The sequence below is a fragment of the Canis lupus genome, chromosome 8 (genome assembly GCF_003254725.2).
Source record: "Canis lupus dingo isolate Sandy chromosome 8, ASM325472v2, whole genome shotgun sequence".
NCBI classification, from domain to species: Eukaryota; Metazoa; Chordata; class Mammalia; order Carnivora; family Canidae; genus Canis; species Canis lupus.
Genome location: NC_064250.1, coordinates 40881538 through 40905432, shown reverse-complemented (window position 1 = coordinate 40905432; position 23895 = coordinate 40881538). Strand labels below are relative to the sequence as shown.

Below are 23895 nucleotides of genomic sequence, written 5' to 3'. Positions count from 1 at the left end.
ATGATAAACACAATAGTCCCATATATTTGGAAATTCAGAAAAACTCTTCTAAAAAATCTCATGAGTCAACAAAAACAAAAAGTAAATAATAAAAAGACAGAATATCAAATTTTGTAAGCTGAAACTTATAATTATAAGTCTATGTATTAGAAAAGAGAATGGATGAATATTAAGGACCTTAATGTGCAATTTAAGACATAAAGAACAGAGTAAAAAAAAAAAAAAAAGTAAAAAAAAAAGAACAGAGTAAGTTGAAAGTAAAAAAGATGGTAAACTATAAAAGCAAAATTTAATAAATTTAAAAATATAATAGAGAAAGGTCAGTAAAGTCAAGAAGTTTGATCTTCCAAAGACTAATAGACAAATTCTGAGATACCCCCTCCACACACACACACACACACAAACCTTTGAAAAGACACAAGTAAATAATATTAATAATAAAAAAGAAATAGAACTACCAATCCAGCCAGGTTTCAAAAGATAAAGGATTAGTATGAGCAATTTTTGCATAATAAATTTAAACACTGATCAAGTGAGCACATTCTAATAACAATATAACCTTTTAAAATAGACTCAACATGAGAGTCTGAATAGTACTTACACTATTAAAAATTAAATCAGTAGTTAAAAATCTTCCCAAAACATTAGGCCCAACTTTCATGGAATAAGAACTTGTAATCTTATACAAATCTACAATAACAAGAATAATAAGGAAAGAAATAAAACAGTCCCAAATTCACTCAACTATACCAGTAAAACCTTGATATAAAAACAAAAACCAGGTTAACAAAGAACACAAAGATGAATCACTGGCCAATATCACTCCTAAAGAGATGGAACCATTCAAAACAGTAAAAGCAAGCCAGCAACTATAGAATCATAGAAAAGATAATCTGTTGACTTAGAGTTCTAGAAAGAGAAGAGACATATATAGTAAGTGAAAACAACCCAACAAAAGAAGAAAATTTCCAAAAGCTGAAAGCAACAACCCTTTTGATAGAAATGGTTTATTAAATACCAAGCAGAATGATTGAAAAAGAGCCATATCTAGACATATTATTACATGTAATCCTATAAAATTTCATATAAAAAAAGATCTCTCAAGGGCACCTGGATGGCTCAGTCCATTAAGCATCTCTTGATCTCAGGTAATCAGTTTAAGCTCCATGTTGGGCTCCAACTGGGCGTGGAGCCTACTTAAAAATCAATCAATAAATAAAGAGCTCTCAGAGTTAGAAAAATAAATGTTTAAAAGAATGAAAATAAGAAATCCAGAGACACTAGATCACCATGGAGAACTGCTTTAAAATTCTGAGGGCAATTGATTTTGAATCTGGAATTCTACAACCAACCATAGTATCACTAAGAATAGGGAAAATAAAATATTTTTCAATGATACAGGAACTCAGATACTTTACCTTCTACATACATTAATTCATTAAGTAAGTACTACCTTGCGGATATAATTCACCAAAACTAAAAATGAATTTAAGAATAACTGTTTCAGGAATGCAATGAAAATAAAGCACACAGCAATAGCTGTGTAAACCTAGAGAGCAAATGCTCTCTGGACAAAATGAGAGTACTCCAGGGAGGAAAAATTCAAAGATGAAAATATGCAGCAGAGTAACACATGAGAAAATGGAGAAATTTAATGACAGAGTAACAGCATATGCTATGAGGGGGAAAAAAGGCAATTAGAAATCTCTGAAAAAACAAAATGCTATAAAAAAAGTCATAATCCAAATATAAAGAAAATACAAATGAGTCATTCTGAACTCATGGAATGTAGGTAGAGAGAATGCATTTGATCTTGGTATTCTTCTTTGAGGAGCAGAGGGCTAGGGGAGATAGTATTGCAATTCCTTCCTTATTAGCTTTGTCAAATCATCTGGTTCTACAGTGAAGAATATGTACAAATTATAAGAATTTATATACAATTTATTAGATTTCAATTTTTAGAATCAGTGCTTGCACAAAGCATGGAAGACTAAACCATCAGTCCCATGAAGACAGATACTATACAGTTAAATGTTCATCATTATGTCCATAGCACCTAATAAGATATCTGGCATTTCAAAAGCAATCAGCCAAAATTCATGGAATGAATGATTTAATAAGATTATAAAAAGTAATGTAAATCTTAGAAATGTTCACAATATGAAGTAATGGTATAGCTGACAGAATATGGGAAGCAAAAAAGGGAAAATTTTAAAAATTGGTATATTGATTTCCTCAACATCTAGAAAGCAAAGAGAGAATGTCTAAATTTTATGTTAAAAGAAATGGATGCATATTACGTGAAGTAAAAAGACTAATCCCATCAAAGAACTAAATCAATATAACTACCAAAAGGCAGGGGAGGGAAAAATGTGATGGTGTAAGTCAATTCCTCACCTTTTATAGCAGGAAGTCCATAAATATTCTTTACATGTGAAGACTTTAAGAATAGGATTGTAATTTTTAGCATTGAAGTATGAGAATAACAAAAATAAGAAATAGTTAAAAGTGACTCCAGGGAATTGGTATAGGACTAAATGTGGAAAGAGTAATATCTTCCTTTTATATTTTTTCTATATATATTATTTTACTACTTTGAGAAGAAAAAAAATTAGATTTCTTAGTTGCATAAATTTTATAAATCTGTCACTAGGTGGCAGTCTCAGCAGAAATCTAGACATGCAAGTAACACCATCACATCTCACACTTGAACATTTGAATTCTGATGGGGTAGATCTGGTATGGGACCTGAAATGCTGTATTACTTAAAGATCTTCAGTGATGTCAAAGCCACTGGACCAAGGACTACGTCTTGCATAGACAAGAGAAATCAACTTTGTTTTTTATAAACTCATTCATGATTACTCTTTGAAATTTTACAATTTGAGATTCAACATGAAATTAAGACAAACTCACTCCTTTTCTTTTTAAAGTATATCTCTACTGAGAATACATGAAAATATAAAGTATACAGTAGGTAAAAACAAAATCACTTTTTAAAAATTTAAGTTGCATCTATATCTAAGTAAAAAGCAACCCTTATACATGAATTCATCTAAATTTGTGACAAATCAGTAAACCCCAATAGTCGCACACTATATTAAATTTAGACAAATATTATTTTTTAAAACTCCACAGAACTGTTGAACCATAAACATTTTTAAAAAACAATTATTTATACATGTTATTACAATCAGAAGAATTATTCAAGTGTTAAGTAATCCTCTAAGCTTAATTTGACAATATCACAAATGTTCGGTAAAACTCTAAGGCAAATTTGTTTATATTGATTTGGCAGTTAAAGAAACATGATAAAAAACGTATTTAAGTTCAGTAGTTCTTAAGGATTTCTTAGCAGGCTCCTAAAATTGACACCAATCTTTCCATTAATCTCATTAATATATGTTAACCTCTCCCAATGACATAAAAACTGTCAGTTTGGACTTTAGTTATAAACTAATTATAAATAAAATATGTGTTGTCTTGATTACTCAGATGAATAAAGGAATAAAGAATAAGAACTGTGTAAGAAATTGAGAGCCTCTAATTCCCAGGGCAATGTTTGTAAGCTGTAGAACTGTGCAGTCCAATAGAAATTTACGCTAGCCAAACTGTAATTTTAAGCTTTCTAGTAACCACATTGAAAAAAAAAAAGTAAGAAATGGGTAAAATAAATTTTAGTATATTTTACTGGATTCCATATAACAAAATATTATCATATTAACAAGTGATCAATTAAATAATTATTACTAAGATATTTTATATCCATTGTAAGTCTTCAAAATCTGATGTGTATTTTACACTTACATCCCAGGCTGACTAGCCACCTTCCAAGTGTTCAATAGCAACAATTACCATACTGAATGGTGTAGATCTAGATCAATGTTCTCTGATTTTTTGATAGAGCATCCCATCTGTAAAAATTTTTAGCACACACTCCCAGTTTTCCTATGTGTGTTTATATATAGATTAGAGCTGACCCTTCAACAACTCAGGGGTTAGGGGTCCTAACATGCCCTCCCCCACAGTCAAAATTCCATGTATAACTTCTGATTCCCCAAACACTTAACTATTGATAGTCTACTGTTGACCAGAAGCTTTACTGATAACATAAACAGTCAACTAACACATACTTTGTATATGTATTATATACTGCATTCTTACAATAAAGAAACCTAAATAAAATGTTATTAAGAAAATAAGGGAGAGAAAATACATTTATAATATTATACTGTATTTATCAATACTGTGAGTTTACATCTGTTTGCAAGATGAATTATCTGTCAGTACCTACAGCAATATTGTATGATACAAAACACTGTAGATATTGTCTGTGTATTACATTAATACCAAAAATGAAAAGATAATGTGAAAAAGAAACTCGTATTTATTTATAGGTATAATAATTCATGCATAGAAAACAAAAAAGCAGCAATATGATTGCTTTATGGTAGCCTAGTGTAATTGATATGAATGGTTATAAAACTTTTATGACATACAGTATTAGTCATATTCCTAATACAATACTGGAAACATTGTTACTTTAAAAAAAAACCACTTACCTATGATTGATAGACTGATACAGTTTTCTCCAATTAACATGAGAGGGCGTACTGTATAGTAATATAATTCTTGGAAAGTAAAGTTATAAAAAAGAGAATTAAACATTACAATTTTATACTGTATTAAAAATCACTAATTTCATGCCCATCTAAGGATAGGATATCCACTTCCATACAAGATTTACATACAATGTTCTACATGATGAATACTTAAGACGATGATGACACAAAAGTATCTCATACAATTCTTGTTGTACAGTTATCAGATTTTCAAATGAAGATACTTGCATATACAACAGGTAAGTTTATTAACTGTACAACATGATGATTATTTACTATTCATTAAGTGGAATTGGTTCATTATAAAGGTCTTCACCCTTGTGTTCATGTTGAGCAGGATGAGGAAAGGGAGGAAGATGAGGGGTTGGCCATGTTTCACAAATGGCAGAGGTGGAAGAAACAGAGGGGGTGGAAGAGGCAGACACACTTAGTGTAACTAACACTGTAATTTCTGTCTGACTCTTGCTTTTACCTCTCTAAAAATGTTACTATATAATACCAATCCTTCTGATCTTCCTTCACCATTTGCTTTAGTTTTAGTGCTCATACCAAGGTACATGTCAAAAGGAGTCAAAAGTAGTCTTGAATAACTGGAACCCTTCTGCCAGACTGTCTCATGTCAATTTGTTTTCTCGCATTTCCACATCTTGTTCCTCACTATCTGGCACTAGTTTGGAAGCACTCATCTCCACCAAGTCATCTGTTAATTCCTCTGGTGTGGTGTTTACCACCTCTTGGGTTTCTCTAAGATCTACATCTTAAAACTCTTCACCTCCAGCCTTCCCTCTCACTCCCATATCCATAGTCTCTTTCATGATTTCTTTGATTACTTCAAGTGTAGATCCTGTGAAGTTATGCACAACATCTGGACAATTTTCTTCAGGAGGAATTTATGGTTTCAGGCTCAATAGCTTTCATGGCTTTCTCTAGCCCAATGATGGCATCTTCAATGGTATACTTCCAGACTTTCAAGATGTTTCATCAGGGTTCTCTTCCAGAGTGCTGACAATCCTTTACATAGAGTACTGTGTGTAATGAGCTTTGAAGGTCATTATAACCTCCTGATCTTGAAGCTAAACTAGAGACATCCTGTTCAGGGCAAATAAACCACTTCAACACCTTCAGTAGATGAATTCATGAGGTTCTGGGTGGCTGGGGCATTGCCCAATACTGTAAGTACTTTAAAAGGCAGTCCCTTACTGGCAAGGTACTTCCTGACTTTAGGGACAAAGCACTGATGGAACCAATCCAGAATAAGAGTTCTTGTTATCCAGACCTTCTTGGTGTGCAACCAAAAGACTGGCAGCTGGTGTTTATCTTTTCCCTCACAGCTTAGGGGTTGGCAGCTTTATAGATAAGGGCAGTCCTGATCATAAACTGAATTGCATTTGCACAGAACAGTAGAATTAGTCTGTCTCTTCCTGACTTAAATCCTGGTGCTCACTTCTCATCCTTACTAATAAATGTCCTTTGTGACATCTTTTTCTAGAATAGCACACTTTTGTCTTCATTAAAAGCCTGTTCAGGCAGATATCCTTTCTCCTCAAATGATTTTCTTAATGGTGTCTGGGAACTTGTCTGATGCCTCTTAGTCGGAAAAAGCCGCTTCTCCAGTTATCTTGACATTTTTAAAGCCCAACGTCTTTCTAAAATTATCAAACCATCCTTTGCTGACATTAAATTCTCTAGCTTTAGATCCATCACCTTCCTTTTACTTTAAGTTGTCATTAATGACTTCGCTTTTTCTCAAATCATATTGGAGCCTATAAATATGTCTTTATTATAGCAATCCTGCACCCACATAAAAGCTGCATTTTCAATATGAAATAAAAAGGTATATTACAAAAAGCACAAGATTTTCATGCCTGCTGGCACAGATACATTGGCAGCTTCACTAAATCTTTCCCTTTTTAAAATAATGGTCCTTATGCTGGATTATCTTGAAATGGCAGGCAACCACAGCTACAGACCTCAATCTACAGTACATTTCAAGCAATTCAACCTTGTCTTTTTATTTTTTAAGATTTTTATTTATTTATTCATAAGAGACACAGAGACAGAGAGGCAGAGACATGGGCAGAGGGAGAAGCAGGCTCCATGCAGGTAGCCCGATGGGGGGACTCGACCCTGGGACTCCAAGATCATGCCCTGAGCCAAAGGCAGACGCTCAACCGCTGAGCCACCCAGGCATCCCTCAATTTTGTCTTGTAATGTCATGACTTTTCTGTTTCTTGGGAACACCTGTAGAATCACTAGTGGCATTTTGTATGAATCCTACGGGTTATTCAAAGTTTTTGATATTGCACTAAACACAATTAAAAATATGTTTGGACCAAAAGACCACTTTTTAGTGTGATAAGCAATTTATTGGAGCTGAACCGCTCTCCAGATGATTAGCAAGACATTGTGTTTTACCAATACAATACCTGAGGTCACTATATTAGCAGTGAGATGATGATGAAATTATTACAATAGTGCAACATGTACTACAGTTATTTGCAGTTATGATTTAATACTGCAACTTTATATTTGTCTATATTTCTCTCAATTGCAAAAGCTGTCCTGTATAGTCTATAAGTGTTTGTAAATGTAAGTTTGGTAAGTTTTAACTTTTTATAATGGATTTGTGTGTATTTTATGGTAGTATATGATAAACTAGTGTTTATGAATATATTTTATGCACTCATGAAACACCTGTTTCTTAAAATTTTTCAATATTTCTAGGGCACACAGTTTGTCTGTAACTTTTTCCAAACTGTCAATTATCTCCAAAAAAATTTCCAATATATTCATTGAAAAAAAGTTGTGAACATGCACAGTTCAAACTCCTATTGTTCAAGGGTCAATTATATATGCACATACTATTATCACTAGATAATATTCCAAGATATGAAATATACTTAAGGTAGGATATTCTACATTAAGTGGGCATATGAATCACATGAAAACCTCTTAAAATCTAGATTTTAAGATACTGATTCAATAGGATTTAGATAAAGACCAGAAATAAGCATTTTAAGCAAGCTTTCTAGGTGATTCTGATGTAGGTGGTACAAGATCATACTTGCAAAAACACTGCTATAGACCCCTAGTTCTCAAATTGTGATTCATAAACACCCACAAACTTGCAAAAGAAGGAAGGTGCCCTAATCTTTGCTCTAGCCAAAGTTCATTTCTAGCATGAGGGGGAAAAAAAAGAGAAAAAGGAAACAAGGATAGGTATTATAAGACAAATCTACTATAGAATAATGCTTCTTTTAGTAGCCTTCAGAAGTACATGACCAAAATGTGAGTGCCACAAAGTTTTCACTACCATTTTTGCTATTGTTTAAATTTACAACTTCTAGAAAGAAATATTAATACAAATCTGCCATTGATATCAAAGTAACACATAATTAATTCTGATCCAAATCCAACTAAGTTAGAAAATCAGCCAAATGATATCCCAGAAGCATAAACACTTATTTTTAGGACAATTGTTCCAGCTTTCCTGGCTTGCTGGAATCTAAGCCAAAGCTACCTTGCACAATTAGGAGTAATAGTAAGATGGAGAACATAAGTCAAAAGGATCAAAATGATGAAGCCTTAGAACATGTTCAGTCCATCTCAAATTCATTTAGTTGTGGTATTCATCATCAGATTTCTACATAGATAAAATACAAAAAGATAAAATTTAGAATTTTAGAGACATGCTAAGCTTTATTTTGTTCTAGCTATCAAAAAAAGTATACAATGACATTATTATAAATCAGTGTGTTATCTGTTAAAAAAAAAAAAGCACTGAAACCATCTTCTCCACTCCTCCCAAATTAATACATTTTCCTTCATTTTGGACTGAAAAGACCATGGTTACCACTTCTGTGCTAGTCCTTTTTATACTTGCAGATGCAGAAATTAAGCTACTATGTCTATTTGGTACAGTTTCACTTGGTGGCATTTTCTAAGATTCTTCTTTTCTTAGGCTGGACTTCCACAGCAGGTGGTCATTGTCTCCATTCACACAGATATTGCACATATCAAAGTCTGATGTTATACCCAGCAGCAAATTCATGGTCTCTGCAGTACTCTCTGGTTTTTGCCCCCCTGAACTTGCAAGGAAGGCCAGGATCTGTAAATATGACTTAGAATACTGGGCATGCAGGTCAACCAGCTGAGTATAGTTTACATCATGCTACCTCATTGTGAGGCCACACTGGTGATGATATACATGAAGCCCCAGTGCTTGTTCAGGTTAATTATGTTGCCCTTTATGTTCCTGGCTGACAACTCATGCATGAAATGAGCATAGTGCCAGACTTCCCAGGATGTGCACGTGATACTGGCCAGGCTGGTGATGGGTAGGGTCCGACATAGCAGTATGGGCTTCCTTTATTATGATTTTCTCAATAATAATTTTTTTGTACCTTACTTTGTGGCAAGAATACAGTATATATAACACATATAACATATAAAATATGTGTTAACTATGTATGTTATCATTAAGGCTTCTGGTCAACAGCAGGCTATTAGTAAATTGGGGTCGATGCTCCTAACTCATATGTTGTTCAAGGATCTACTTACTGAATTACGGACACATATCAGTATGTTTTACAGAAGGAATTGAGAAGAAAGGTTAAGATAGTGAATTGGTTAAGTTAATTAAATATGAATGAATTATATCTTGTATTCTTTAAATTTTGGCATTTATCTTATTTCATTCATTTTATTATCATGATTTTCTAGCCTTTCCATATAAAGTTTTTATGATTAGGAATGATTTTTTCCTTACTCCAGAGCCTAGAAAGAATGTCTGGCTACAAAACCTTTAGAAACTTCATATATAAATGCATTAATGTACACTTACTATTAATAGTCTCAAATTCTTAAGAGTTCTATCTTTAAAGAATAAATTAAAAATATGAAAAGAAACCAAGTATGGGCTTCCTTTGTACATCTGAGCATAGTATTTTTTATAATGTACTGTATATGCATGTCTCATATATGTCATCCCTTTCTCGAGAAGAAGCCCTGCCTTATTTATTATCATATCTCTAGTCCCGGCCAAGAGTGAGTACCCATTAAATATTTGTAGAATGAATACATTAATGAATTATATTTCATTTGGTATCAATTTCTTATGATGTTCTAATTAAACCTCCCATAAACCTTATTTCATGCCAAAGGTACAAATAACAATGACCAAAATACTCCTTTATATTTAAATGTGCATTTTCCATACTTTAGAATAGTTACTTACTGATGGTTGAACAATCACATCCTCAATATTGTTTAAAAATTTAATTAGTGATTCTGGTTACAGTGGGATGGAATAAAGACCTGTTTCAGACAGTGGTTTCAAGATGTCAGTGTTAGGAAAATCCTGAATTTATTTCCTTCCACTAGACACATCAAATGTATAGTTACATATAGATCAATTCTCTCCCAAAATGTCCTAAAAACTAGCTGAAGATCTCCTCCACAATCTAGGATAAAAGGCCAAACTGAGATCCTTAACAGGGGCAGAGATATGGTCTTGCCCCCCTCATACCCTCCCAATCACAAGCAGTGACCCACAATTAGGAGAGATCTCAACACTATAGAATTCCACCCTCATTAAAAATAGATTTGTATCCCACATTAGGAACTCCAATCCTCAGGGTCTACTCCAGAGATGAGCCCCCAAAACATTCGCCTCTAAAAACCAACAAGGCTTATACCCAGAAGACCTGAAAGACTGTGGAGAATGTAAAGTCCATTCTTGAAGGATTTATGCACAGACTCACTCACCTTTGGACCCAACACAAAAGCAGCAGTCTGAAAAGCACCTAGATCATATGCGAAGGAGATTCAAAAATAAATCCTCAAACATCTGCAGAAGATACAGGAGTCTAGTAGGACTTCCTCTGAGGAAGACGGCATTGATAAGTGCCATTTTCGGATGCTTACTCTGCCTTGCTAAGCACTGATGCTGGTGGGTGCCATTTTTACTCTTGCTCTACCTTGCTACTACAATCAGGCTTGCCTCACACCCATGTTCTCCTGCAGCCCCACTGAAACTAGTGGCAGTGTTCAGTCCACATAGGAGATGCCTCTTGAACACATTTGGCTATGATGGCCCTGGAGGTCTGTGCTGCTGGGCCCCAGAGAAATGAAATAATTGGAAAGACAGTTTTTGGTAGGCTACCAATCCGAAGCCATATCAAAGGCAGCATCCTCAGCCTTTCTGTGAAAAAGGCCTAATTATTCTACAGCTTTAGCCTGAGGGGTGGCTTCAGGCTTACGACACATCTAGAGGTTCTAGAGGAGTTCTCAGGGAACATAGGCTGGATGTCAAATTTTGTACTCTCCCATGGCATCATTATAGCTTACCACATCTCCCCCCAAAAAATCTACACACTTATCCTGAGCCCAATTTTTTTGGGACTGTCATCAAGAGGACAACTCCAAATCACCTTGTCTAGAAACCAGTAGGGGTTATGAGTGCAGTCTCACATGACTACAGATATTTCCTTCTTTAAAAGCTACTACCTTCAAATCAGCCTGAACCGGGACTGACTGAGATCCTTCCCTTTGGAATACTGACAGGACTTGGCACAATCTCAAAACCTAGGACCCATCAAGAATAAATCAGACAGCTTACACAATCACAAAGGTTCAAGACACAACAAGAACTAGGGCAAGGTTGAACTATAAAGTTCATCACTTACACAAGGAGACTCCTTCAAAACTGAGAAAAATAGCTATTTTGCCTAATACATAGAAATTAGTGCAAAATGAAAATCAAAATGAGGAAAAAGGAATATTTCCAACTGAAAGAACAAGATTAACCACTTCCTGAAAAGTAAATCTTCATGAATCAGAGATAAGTAACTTACATGATATTCAAAGTAATAGTCATAAAGACTTTAAGTGAGCTTGGGAGAAAAATGAATGAACACAGTGAAAACAGCAACAAAGAGATAGGAAACATAGGAAAATACCAAATAGAAGTCACAGAACAAAAGAATAAAATAACTGAACTGAAAAATAACTACAGACGTTCAAAAATAGATGATGAAAGGCACAAAACTCTTAACCAAAAAAAAATAATTGTTGAAAAGTTCCCTAGCCTGACAAAGGAATGAGACAACTAGATCCAGGAAGCACAGAGAGTTCCAAATAGAATGAAGTGAAAGAGATCCACACCAAGACACATTATAATTAAAATGTCAAAAACTAAAGATAAAGTCCACTGTTAGTGTCGTTATTAACATAGTAGTAGAGGTCCTAGCCACAGCAGACAACAAAAAGAAGTAAAAAGCTCCAAACTAGCAAGGAAGAAGACAAACCATCACTATGTGCAGATGACATGATAGTATATATAGAAAACCCAAAAGAATCCACCAAAAAACTGTTAGAATTGATAAATGAATTTACTAAAGTCACAAGATACAAAATCAACATACAGAAATCTGGTGCATTTCTATACACCAATAATGCAGCAGTACAAAGAGAAATGAAGGAATCAATTTCATTTACAATTGCTCTAAGACAAAAAGATATCTAGGAATAAACTAACCAAAGAGGTGAAAGACCTGTACATTGAAACTTTATGTAAAACACTGATGAAAGAAATTGAGGAAGATGCAAAGAAATGGAAAATATTCCATGCTCATGGATTGGAAGAATGAATATTGTTAAAATGTCTGTATTAACCAAAGCAATCTACACATTCAATGCACTCTCTATAGAATAACACCAGCATTTTTCACAGAGCTGGAGCAAATAATTCCAAAATTTGTATAGACCCCAAATAGCCAAATAGAAAAAAATCCAAACAGCCAAAGGAATGTTGAAAAAGAAAACCAGGCAGCAACTTCTCTAATCTTGGCTACAACAACTTCTTGCTAGACATGTCTCCACAGGCAAGGGAAACAAAAGCAAAAATGAACTATTGGGACTTCATCAGGAAAAAGCTTTTGCACATCAAAGAAATAATCAACACAACTAAAGGCAACCTATGGAATAGCAGAAGATATTTGCAGATGATATATCAGATAAAGGGCTAGTATCCGAAATTATCTATAAAGAACTTACCAAATTCAACACCAAAAAAAAAATCCAGTCAAAAAATGGGCAGAAGACAGGAACAGACATTTGACCTAAGGCTTTTGAACAGTTACAGGGATGAAGCTCCTTTACCTAAGAAGATTTTATGCAAATGTCAAATATGACTTGGTATCAAAATCTCTCCTAAGGAAGTCTTTTTAAAAAATTGTTCACTGCTATATTAAATCTCCAGCCAGAACTGCAACTAAGACACAGCTCAAATATGTGATTGCTTTTCTAGATGGAACCAATCTACAGAGTCTAATCTAGAGGGCCAGAGTTTTTGTGAATTTGTCTAAAACAGCATTTTAAAATATTCTGTCAACTATAATTTCTATTCTTAGTATTCTGAAATTTTAGTCAATCAATATATAAGAACTGACTATATGTCTGGCATTAGTCCATATTTCCTTATAAGAAAATTTATGAACATTCTTTCAAGGTATAAAAAAAATTACAAAGTATATTAGATAATTGCTTAAGCACTAAATTTAAAAGTAGATAGTTGCATGCATAGTGTGATTTAATGGCTACTAGGAAGATCTTACAAGCTTGTGTATGTCCATGCACACACACACACACACACAAAACAGAAGGGCTTCATTTCTTGTTTAATCTACAGATAGAAAAACATGTTTCATATCACGAGTCACTTAAATTTTTAATGAACTAATTGATTTCTTTGTCTGAGAAAAGTTTTTTATTAAAATAGGGAGAGATCATGAAGGCAGTGAGGATAGGAGAGAATAGATACCGAAAAGAAAGTAGAAATAATAAAAGTAAACATTGTGTAGTATATAGCTCAGAGCAGGCCTTCTTTAGATTCTTACTTTACTCAAAGCAACTTTACAATCAAGTTACACACAGAAGGCTACAAAACAGATATAGTTGTTCTAATACCATCAACCCATTATGTATCATTGTTCCAATTAAAATTGTAAATTATGTTTTAATTGACATGACTGAAAGATGAACAAGAAGAAAGCTTAGAACCTTTTGGAAGAAAGGAGGAAAATAGTGTAAATAACAGGCAGAATTCCAAGGGTAAAAATAAAATATAACTGTTTTATTTATAGTAACAATATGGTTAAGTTTATTCTTAACTAATAACAATTTATTGACTTAGCAAACATTAAATTCTAAATTTTTCACTTTTGACAAGACAAGGTAATACAAGAAAATACAAGAAGAAAAAAGAGTCAAGACTTTGTTATCTATTTTTAATTAAAGAGCTTTCACACAGAAGGGTGAATAACCTCTCCTGGATGCCCTAGTGAAGGTAATTAGAACCAGCAATGAGACAAATTTGGGCTCAATATAAGAGATGTTACTGAATACATTAGAGCCCTTTAAAAAAAAAAATGGAATATGTTATCTTGAAAAGCAATGAATTTTGTCTTTCTAAGTGTTTGATTAGGAAATAGAACACTGTCCAGGTTTAAATTGATAGTGGGCTCACTAAAACTTTGAAGGGAAATAGAGATTAAAAATCAACCAGAAGTAAAACTAGAACATTAAAATAAACAAAAACAAAAATAAAAAATACCTTCTCTACTTAGGGGGACCTTGTTCATAACCCCACACAGATCAAGAGACAGAGACAAGTTCTCCTGGTGTGTGCTCACAAGAAGCAAACAATTGAAGCAATGCATAGGGTCCCTTTATCAATTAGAATAGTTCACTGTAAACACAAACTAATTCCAGCTTTATTAAGCCAAAAAGGGAATAAACTAAAAAAATAGAAGCTTAGAAAAACAAAGGCCAGATAATCAAGCTTAGAAAATACATGGAAACAAAATCAACTCCAAAAAGAGCAGGAAAAATAACTGTGTTTTAGGGGAACAGCATGGCTTTGGACACTATCACATATTTCTCCATCCTCAGGCCATGACTGTTGTATCTTGTTACCACTGCTTTCAAAAATGAATTGGAACAATAAAAAGTATAACACACACTAAATTTCTACAATAAGTATTATAGAGACTCAAGGGCATATATTCAATCTTGTCCAAATGAAACAATGCACAATACAGTGCCCTTCAAGATAAACTGCGCAAACTATTGAGTGTTTCTGCTAATTCTCATTCATGGTACTACTTCATTTCCTTGTGCCTTTTCTTATTCACTGGGAAATAATTTGTGGTATTTAGTACATTCATCGGAGAATTTACATTTTTCTGTCAGGTGCTCAGAAGCACTTTTAGTCATGTTCCACTTTCAAAAAATCCACACATTTAAGGTTTTTTTGTATAAGTCATATTTTAATTCAAATTATAAATTAATTCTAAAATCAGTGTATAGTTAATTCTCAGGAGTTTTCTTCAACCTCTGTTTTGTCCAGGTCTACTGCTTCCTTCTTCCCAGGTTCTAATCCTCTGGGAATGGGAATGAGTAAGTGTGTTTGTGTGAGCAATAGGTGAAGGGAGTAGAACGGTCACTAGGCTCTCTCTACATTTTTAACAGTTTTTTTTTTTTAAGATTTTATTTATTTATTCATGAGAAACACACACACAGAGAGAGAGAGAGAGGGAGAGAGAGAGAGAGAGAGAGGCAGAGACACAAGCAGAGGGAGAAGCAGGCTCCATGCAGGGAGCCCGATGTGGGACTCAATCCCAGGTCTCCAGGACCACACCCTGGGCTGAAGGCAGCACTAAACCGCTGAACCACCAAGACTGCCCTGTTTAACAGTTTAATAGAATGCCATCCAAAAAGAAAATATAAAATAAGTATTTAATAAAACATGTATGTACTCACAAAATTGGCTAATTGAAGACAATTAATTTCCTAGAGTTACAAAGATGGTATTAAAATAATTTCATTAGGGCACCTGGGTGGCTCAGTTAGTTAACTGTCTGCCTTTGGCTCAGGTCATGATCCCAGGGTCCTGGGATGGAGTCAAGCATCAATCACATGCTGAGTAGGGAGCCTGCTTCTCCCTCTCCCTCTGTGGGCCATTCCCCTTGCTTGTACTCTCTGTCAAAATAAATAAATATTTTTTAAAAATTAAAAAAAAAATTTTAATGATTTCATTTAGAGAATGTAGGGAGCAAACTTTCCTCAATGTTTATATCAGAAAATTAATATTTAATCAAGATAATGATTTTAAACATAAATCTATCTAACTCTAAATATTAGAGGTCAAATATATTTATTGTGGTAATAAATATATTAAGTGGAGTTTTTATTTATGTTTTTTTAGTTACATTAAGAATTATTTTTAATAAAATAATTCATCCAGATATAGAGGGTTCTTTCTATAAGAGGGTTTAAAACTGTTCCGTTTTTTCTTTTTTATTAGTGAGGACAGTGTTATGTTTTGCAAGTAAACTTTCTATATCAATCTTTTTCTACTCAAAGTAAGACATGCAGTACAAAATTCAAGAGCCAACAAAGCAAAGGTTTTCAAGTATTCCATTTTTCAGATTTTAGTCTAAAATACTTATGGGTATTTAGCAGAGCAGATGGCTCAAAAGGCTAAATATTTGTAGCTTAGCACTTTAAATAGAAACTATACTCTTTATAATAGAATAACTATAATAGAATGATTTCTGTGACAACAGACTGTTCTTATGTAACTATTTTGGGGTAGGAAGAAAATCTGTTTAATTTTAACAGTTTAAAATAAAAGAGAAAGTGTTTCAAATTAACAGTGCTGCAATTTCTAACTTGAATTTTATATTACTGTTTTGGGATAAAATTCAAAAATGAATATAAAATAGCTAACAATTGGTTTCCTATCACCACTATCATGTCAGTATACCATTTCAGACAAATTTCACCATTTTAAATGCTCTTTGGAAAATCAGGAATTACTTGGGTATAGCCAGGGCAGAGTTTCAATTCCACTTCTTCATAAAGTAACAACAAATCCACATAAAAGAGTTCTAAAGTTTGTAACTAAAGTTTCTGACTCCCATGAGCAAAGATTCTAGAAAATCTAATGAGTTGTCTTTGTACAAGGACAGATCAAGATATTTAGTAAACGCCCCTCTAAATAAATTTATTTAGTAAATAAAATATACCTTTTTAAAAATTTATTCGAACATATGGCTAGGATAGCTGGAAACTAATGAATTTGTAAAAGAATACAAGAAAAATAGAGGCAGCAATCCAGACAGTTAAACATTCTGTGGTTAGTATTTGCTGAACCCTAAAGGCACCTGCTGCCGTGTGTGTGGCCTACAGTTTGGGCATTAATTGTCCCATTTTCTTTTTAAGATTTTATATATTTATTCGAGAGAAAGAGCAAGAGAGCACAAGCAGGGGGAGCAGCAGAGGAAGAGGAAGAAGACTTCCTTCTAAGCAGGGAGCCTGACTCAGGGCTCAATCCCAGGACCCTGGAATCATGACCTGAGTAGAAAGTAGATGCTTAACTGACTGGGCCATCCAGGCACCTCAAGAGTCCCATTTTTAAAGGCTCAGAATTTAGAATTCAATCTGGATGCAAAGTCATATTATTTAAATTCTACATACAAGAATTCCCAAATCGTAAACTATAAAAAACAAAGAAAAAGCCAAACAGAGAGATCATAGAACTGCAGGTCTGTCTGCCTGAGATCAGTGTAGAATAGAAAGATATAAAAAGAGAAAAAAAGACTCAACTGAGAATTAATAACTACAAACCAAGACTAATGCAGGTTTATGGCCTAAATTCATACCACTCAAAAATCTGGTGGTTCCAAATTGGTACTACCTCCACATGCATTGGCGAATCACATTTCTCGCAAATGAATGAATTCCACATATTCAAAAGTCACCAAAACAAAAAACTACCAAAAGAAGTATATGTAGAAAAATCAAACTACAGAATCTGACCTGAAAATACAATAAGTATTAGAATTATTAGCTAATAATAGGCCTAGAGAAAGTACTAAATATAACAAAGCTGTCTAGGTACCTAAAGGAGCAAGAAAAAGAACAGCAAATAAAGCCTAAGGCCAGCAGAAGAAGGGAAGTAATAAAAATTAGAGCTTAAATAAACAGTACTGAAATTTAAAAAACCTGTAGAACAGATCAACGAAACTAAGAGCTGGTTCTTTGAAAGAATTAACAAAACTGATAAACCTATAGCCAGACTAATCAAAAAGAAAACAGAAAGGACCTTAAATAAATAAAATCAAGAATAAAAGAGGAGAGATCACAGCCAACACCACAGAAATACAAACAATTATAAGAGAATATTATGAAATATTATATGTCAATAAACTGGGCAATCAGGAAGAAATGGGCAAATTCCTAGAAACATACAAACTACTAAAGATGAAACAGGAAGAAATAGAGTTTAAACAGACCACGGCTAACAAAACATCCAAATCAGTAATGAAAAATCTCCCAACAGGGCAGCCCCAGTGGCCCAGCGGTTTAGCACCACCTTTGCCTTCAACCTGGGTGTGATCCTGGAGACTCTGGATCGAGTCCCACGTCGGGCTTCCTGCATGGAGCCTGCTTAGCCTGCTTCCTCCTCTGCCTGTGTCTCTGCCTCTCTCTCTCTGTGAGTCTGTCATGAATAAATAAAATCTTAAAAAAAAAAAATCTCCCAACAAAAAAAAGTCCAGGATCACAAGGCTTCCCAGGGGAATTCTACCAAACATTTAAGAAGAGTTAATACCTATTATTCTCAAATTGTTGCAAAAAATAGAAATAGAAAACTCTCAAACTCCTTCTACAAGGTCATCATTAAAACCATTAAACATTAAACATTCTGTGGTTAGTATTTGCTGAACCCTAAAGGCACCTGCTGCCGTGATTCTAAAACCAAAGATCCCACTAAAAAAGAGAATTACATGCCAATATCCCTGATGAGTATGGGATGCCAAAATTCTAAACAAGATACTTGCAAATCAAATCCAACAATACATTAAAAAAAGAATTATTACCAAGATCAAGTGGGATTTATTCCTGGGGCACAGGGGTAGTAATTCAATATTTGCAAATCAATCAATGTGATAAGAACTATATATGATCCTCTTAATAGATGCAGAAAAAGCATATGACAAAATACAACATTTATTCTTGATAAAAACCTTCAACAAAGCAGGTATGGAATGAACATACCTCAACATCATAAAAGCTATATACAAAAGACCCACAGCTAATATCATTCTCAATCGGGAAAAACTGAGAGCTTTCCCTCTACAGTCAGGAACAAGCCAAGAATGTCCACTCTTACCATTACTATTTGACATAGTACTGGAAGTTTTGGCCCTAGCAATCAGACAACAAAAAGAAATAAAAGGCATCTGTGTCAGCAAGGAAGAACTACTAACTTTCACTATATGCAGACAACATGATATTCTATGTAAAAAACCTGAAAGAATCTAAGAAGTGCTAGAACTAGAACATGAATTCAGTAAAGTTACAGGATATGTATCTATGAAGAGAAAATCTGTTGCATTCCTATACACTAATAGTGAAACAACAGAAGCAGAAATCAAGGAATAGATACCATTTATTTTATTTTATTTTATTTTATTTTTTTTTATTCATGATAGTCACACACACAGAGAGAGAGAGAGGCAGAGACACAGGCAGAGGGAGAAGCAGGCTCCGTGCACCGGGAGCCCGATGTGGGATTCGATCCCAAGTCTCCAGGATCGTGCCCTGGGCCAAAGGCAGGCGCTAAACCGCTGCACCACCCAGGGATCCCTAGATACCATTTAAATGGCAATTGCATCAAAAACCGTAAGGTACCTAGGAATAAACCTAACCAAAGGGGTAAAAGATCTATACTCTGAAAACCATAGAACACTCATGAAATAAATTAAAGAGGACAAAAAGAAATGAAAAAGCATTCCATGCTCATTGTTTGGAAGAACACTGTTAAAATGTCTATACTACCCAGAGCAATTTACACATTCAATGCAATCCCTTTCAAAAACCATCTTTCACAGAGTTAGAACAAATAATCATAAAATTTATATAGAACCACAAAAGATCCTGAATAGCCAAAGCAATCCTGAAAAAGAAAAGCTGGAAGCATCATGATTTTGGTCTTCAAGCTGTATCACAAACCTGTAGATATCAAGACAGAATGATACTGGCACAAAAACAAACACGATCAATGGAACAGAATAAGAAACCTGGAAATTAGACCCACAACTATATGGGCAATTAATTTTTGACAAAGCAGTAAAGAGTAACCAGTGGATAAAAGATAGTCTCTTCAACAAATGATATTGGGAAAACTGGACAGCCACATGCAGAATGAAACTGGACCATTTTCTTACACCATACACAAAAATAAATTCAAAATGGATGAAATACCTAGATGCAAGACAGGACTTTGGCCACAGCAATTTCTTACTAGACACATCACCAGGGGCAAGAGAAACAAAAGCAAAAATGAACTACTGGACTTCATCAAGACTTCTTTGCTTTGAACAGTGAAGGAAACAATCAACAAAACTAAAAAGGCAGCCTATGAAATGAGAGAAGATATCTGCACGTGACATATCTGATAAAAGGTTAGTATCCAAAATCTATAAAGAACTTATGAAACTCAACACCCTAAAAACAAATAACCCAGTAAAGAAATAGGCAGAAGACACAAATAGACATTTTTCCAAAGAGACATCCTGATGGCTAACAGGTACATGAAAAGGTCAATATCACCACCTCACATGGGTCAGAATGGTTAAAATAAACAGTACAAGAAACAGCAAGTGTCGGTGAGGATGCAGAGAAAGGACAATACTCTTACACTGTTGGTGGGAATGCAAACTGGTACAGCCACTCTAGAGAATAATATGGGGATTCCTCAAAAAACTCAAACTCAAACTCCCCCATGATCCAGCAATTGCACTACTAGGTATGTACCCAAAGGATACAGGAATACACATTCAAGGGAGTACATGCACCCCCATGTTTATAGCATAATTATAAACAATAGTCGAACTACAGAAAGAACCCAAATTCCCATCAACTGATTAAAGGATAAAGAAGATATGGTATATATATAGATATAGATATAGATAGATATATAGATATAACTGAATAGTACTCAGCCATTAAAAAAAAAAAGAAATCTTGCCAATGCAATGATGTAGATGGAGTTACAGTATATTAGCTAAGCAAAATAAGTCACTCAGAGAAAGACAATTACTATATGATTTTATTCGTATGTGGAATTTAAAATGGATGAACATTCAGAATGGGGGAAAGAGAGAGAAAGGGAAACAAATCATGAGAGACTCTTAACTATACAGAACAAAGAGGGTTGATGGAAGGGAAGTGGCTAGGGGGAGGGATAGATAGGTATTAAGGAGAGCACTTGTGATGAGCACTGGGTGTTATATGTAAATAATGAACCACTGAATTCTACTCCTGAAACAAATATTGAGCTATATGTCAACTAATGAGAATTTAAAACACAAAAAAATATCTAAATAGATAAATTAATATATTTTACTAGATTTAAAAAAGAAAGAAAGAAAGCAGGGCAGATTTTAAAATAACCATCCAGGATACCCATGAATAAAACATGTAAAAATATTTTAGGATTGGGCAAAAAATGAAGGAGAAGGAAGGAAATCAGACATAGTTGAAAAAATAATCTATAAAATGGAAAACAGGTCTTAAGAAATGACACAGAGGGGGATCCCTGGGTGGCACAGCGGTTTGGCGCCTGCCTTTGGCCCAGGGCGCGATCCTGGAGACCCGGGATCGAATCCCACATCGGGCTCCCGGTGCATGGAGCCTGCTTCTCCCTCTGCCTGTGTCTCTGCGCCTCTCTCTCTCTCTCTGTGACTATCATAAATAAATAAAAATTAAAAAAAAATTTAAAAAAAAAAAAAAAGAAATGACACAGAATGCAGCAAAAAGAGTTAAAAATTCAAAAGAAAGGCAAAGAGATATGGAGAACGGTTGAGCTAATTCTGAATACTATAAAAGTCCCAGAAGGGATAATAAAGAACAAACAGTAAAAGGTCTTTTATGGGATCCTGAAATGTTTTTATGCTCTGGAAGCATAAAGGCAGGAACATTCAAAACAAAAAATTCACAATGAAAAGCTAACTCTGTAGTACAGGACTTCCATGGACTATTAAATTGTAGATGCCCAAACTTAACTATGTGTACACTAAGGCAATCTTCACTGATTGTCTACTATGAAAATAAGGTTACCAAATACACTAACAAATCTAATAATTCATCAAATGGTGCAAAAAAAAAAAAAAGCCAGCATGTATAATAGGGACTAAGAATTAAGATAAAAATGTAAACATTAGTGTTTACTTCTAATCCCCAAATCTACAACATAGTGATCATTATTCCTTTGATCCTCCATCCATTTGCATTCCATAAGTTGAAAATAATACCTTAAATATCACTTCAAGGAGCCTTCAGTATAGGGTTCCCATAAATAGGAAATCACTTGTCTTTTATAATGAAAACTATGCGAGCTCTGGAACTGGATTTAAATGCTAGTTTCACCCACTGAGATGTATAGCCTTGAGCAAAATACTTAGTTTATTTGACCTTTGGTTCCTTGTCTCTTAAATGGGAAGATCACTCAACTCAGGACTGCTGTATTATTATGCATGTATTAAATGAGATTTAAAAATAATGCTTATAACCTAGTAAGCGCCCAGAAAATATTACCTCTCATTCTCTATTCTTCCATTGTACTCTATACACCAGTTACAAAAAGAAATGTTAACTAGAGTGACTAAGACAAGATCTCCAGGAAAAGGTCATCAAAAATGATTAAAATCATACTTGAAGCAATTAAAAAAAAATCCAATATTGGCTACATGAGAGAATCCCAAACTTTCTCATTTCAAAGTGCCTTTAGTGTCTCAGTAATTTTTCATGGCATTCCCAAGTCAAAAGAACTACAGTTCTGTAGCTTACTTTTAGCTACTTTTTAAAAACCACAAAAATTTTTTAAGAATTTATTTCACTATTAAGTTAAGAACTGCTTCCTAATGGATAGGTGTATCTGTTGAGCCCTATACATATTCTAAAGACTTGGAATCTTTTTTTTTTTTTTTTTTTTTTTTTAAAGATTTTATTTACCTATGTGAGAGAGAGTGAGAGAAGGCACAAGCTAGGGAAAGGGCAGAGGGAGAAGGACAAGCAGACTCCTGCTGATCAAGAAGCTCGACTTGGGGCTTGATCCCAGGATCCTGAGATATGACCTGAGCCGAAGTCAAGATTGATTAATTGACTGAGCAACTCATACACTCGAACCTTGGAATTATTATTTAGTGCATGTTAACCAATGCTATTAAGAACAAATTAGCTAAAATGCAACTATTTCCAGAGATCAAAAACTATTCCTGAAACTAGTTTTTAAAAAACTACTTACGACTATTTTATTATTACTTTTCTTTTGTCATTTAAGCTTTGTGGCCTTTCATATCTTCTAAATAAGCCTTGGCACACTAACTTTTTTGTCTGCCCACACATCATCCTCCCCCAATATTTTCTTTTAAAAACAATACCAGAATTTCTTACTTCTGACTAAGACAGAATTACAAAGACTGGATTTTCCCTACTGACTAAAACAACTAAAAAAGTCAGGCAAAATATGTAAAGCTATGGTTATTTAGATAATGAAACTCAAGCAGTGATGGACAATGATCCTAGAGAGATGGGAAACAGATTAGACTTATGATTATCCTGATTTTAAAGCCTTGAGAGAATTTCCAGTTCCTGGAAAGGAGAAGAAACCAAGGTGCAGCCCAGCAGACTCTGCATTGAGGAGACTGAGAACAAAGGAATCACATTTAGGCCACAAACCCAAATCCTATGATAAATCCCTATTAAGTCCTTATCACAGCACCCCAGTTCGTCTAATATACATCCTTCCTTGCTGCAGCAATCAATATGCTTATCAATATTACATAAAGTTGGGATTTTTAAAATTAACTTAACCAAGAGTGATATAGTACATGATATTCATTGTGACTGCTAGCTAGTGGGCTTTCATAAATTAATGTTCTGGCAAAAAATTCAAAAGGTTTTCATTGCTTTTATAATCTTGATGGGAGATCAGACCAGAATTGCAATGTATATTTTTTTTAAAAGCCCGTAAGAATCTCTTGTTCCATACCAAAAGAAATAGTCACTTTTCTTTCTGAGAAACCACTATCAGTGCCCATAAGACATAAGCTTTATTTTCCATATATTTCATCTTCTTCACCATTGCTAAATTGATCTTATATGCAAATTAAATCATATTACATCCCTACTTAAAATCTCATAT

At 34.2% G+C, this 23895-nt stretch overlaps 1 protein-coding gene and 1 pseudogene across 14 annotated transcripts in view; one reads left to right on the top strand and one right to left on the bottom strand.

The window, feature by feature from the left end:
* The window catches only part of GPHN (gephyrin), a 634768-nt gene that overhangs the window by 404203 nt on the left and 206670 nt on the right, over positions 1-23895 (bottom strand). The gene's annotated exons all lie outside the window — the stretch shown is intronic.
* The window catches only part of LOC112658060 (proteasome subunit alpha type-1-like), a 34070-nt pseudogene continuing 19038 nt past the window's right edge, over positions 8864-23895 (top strand).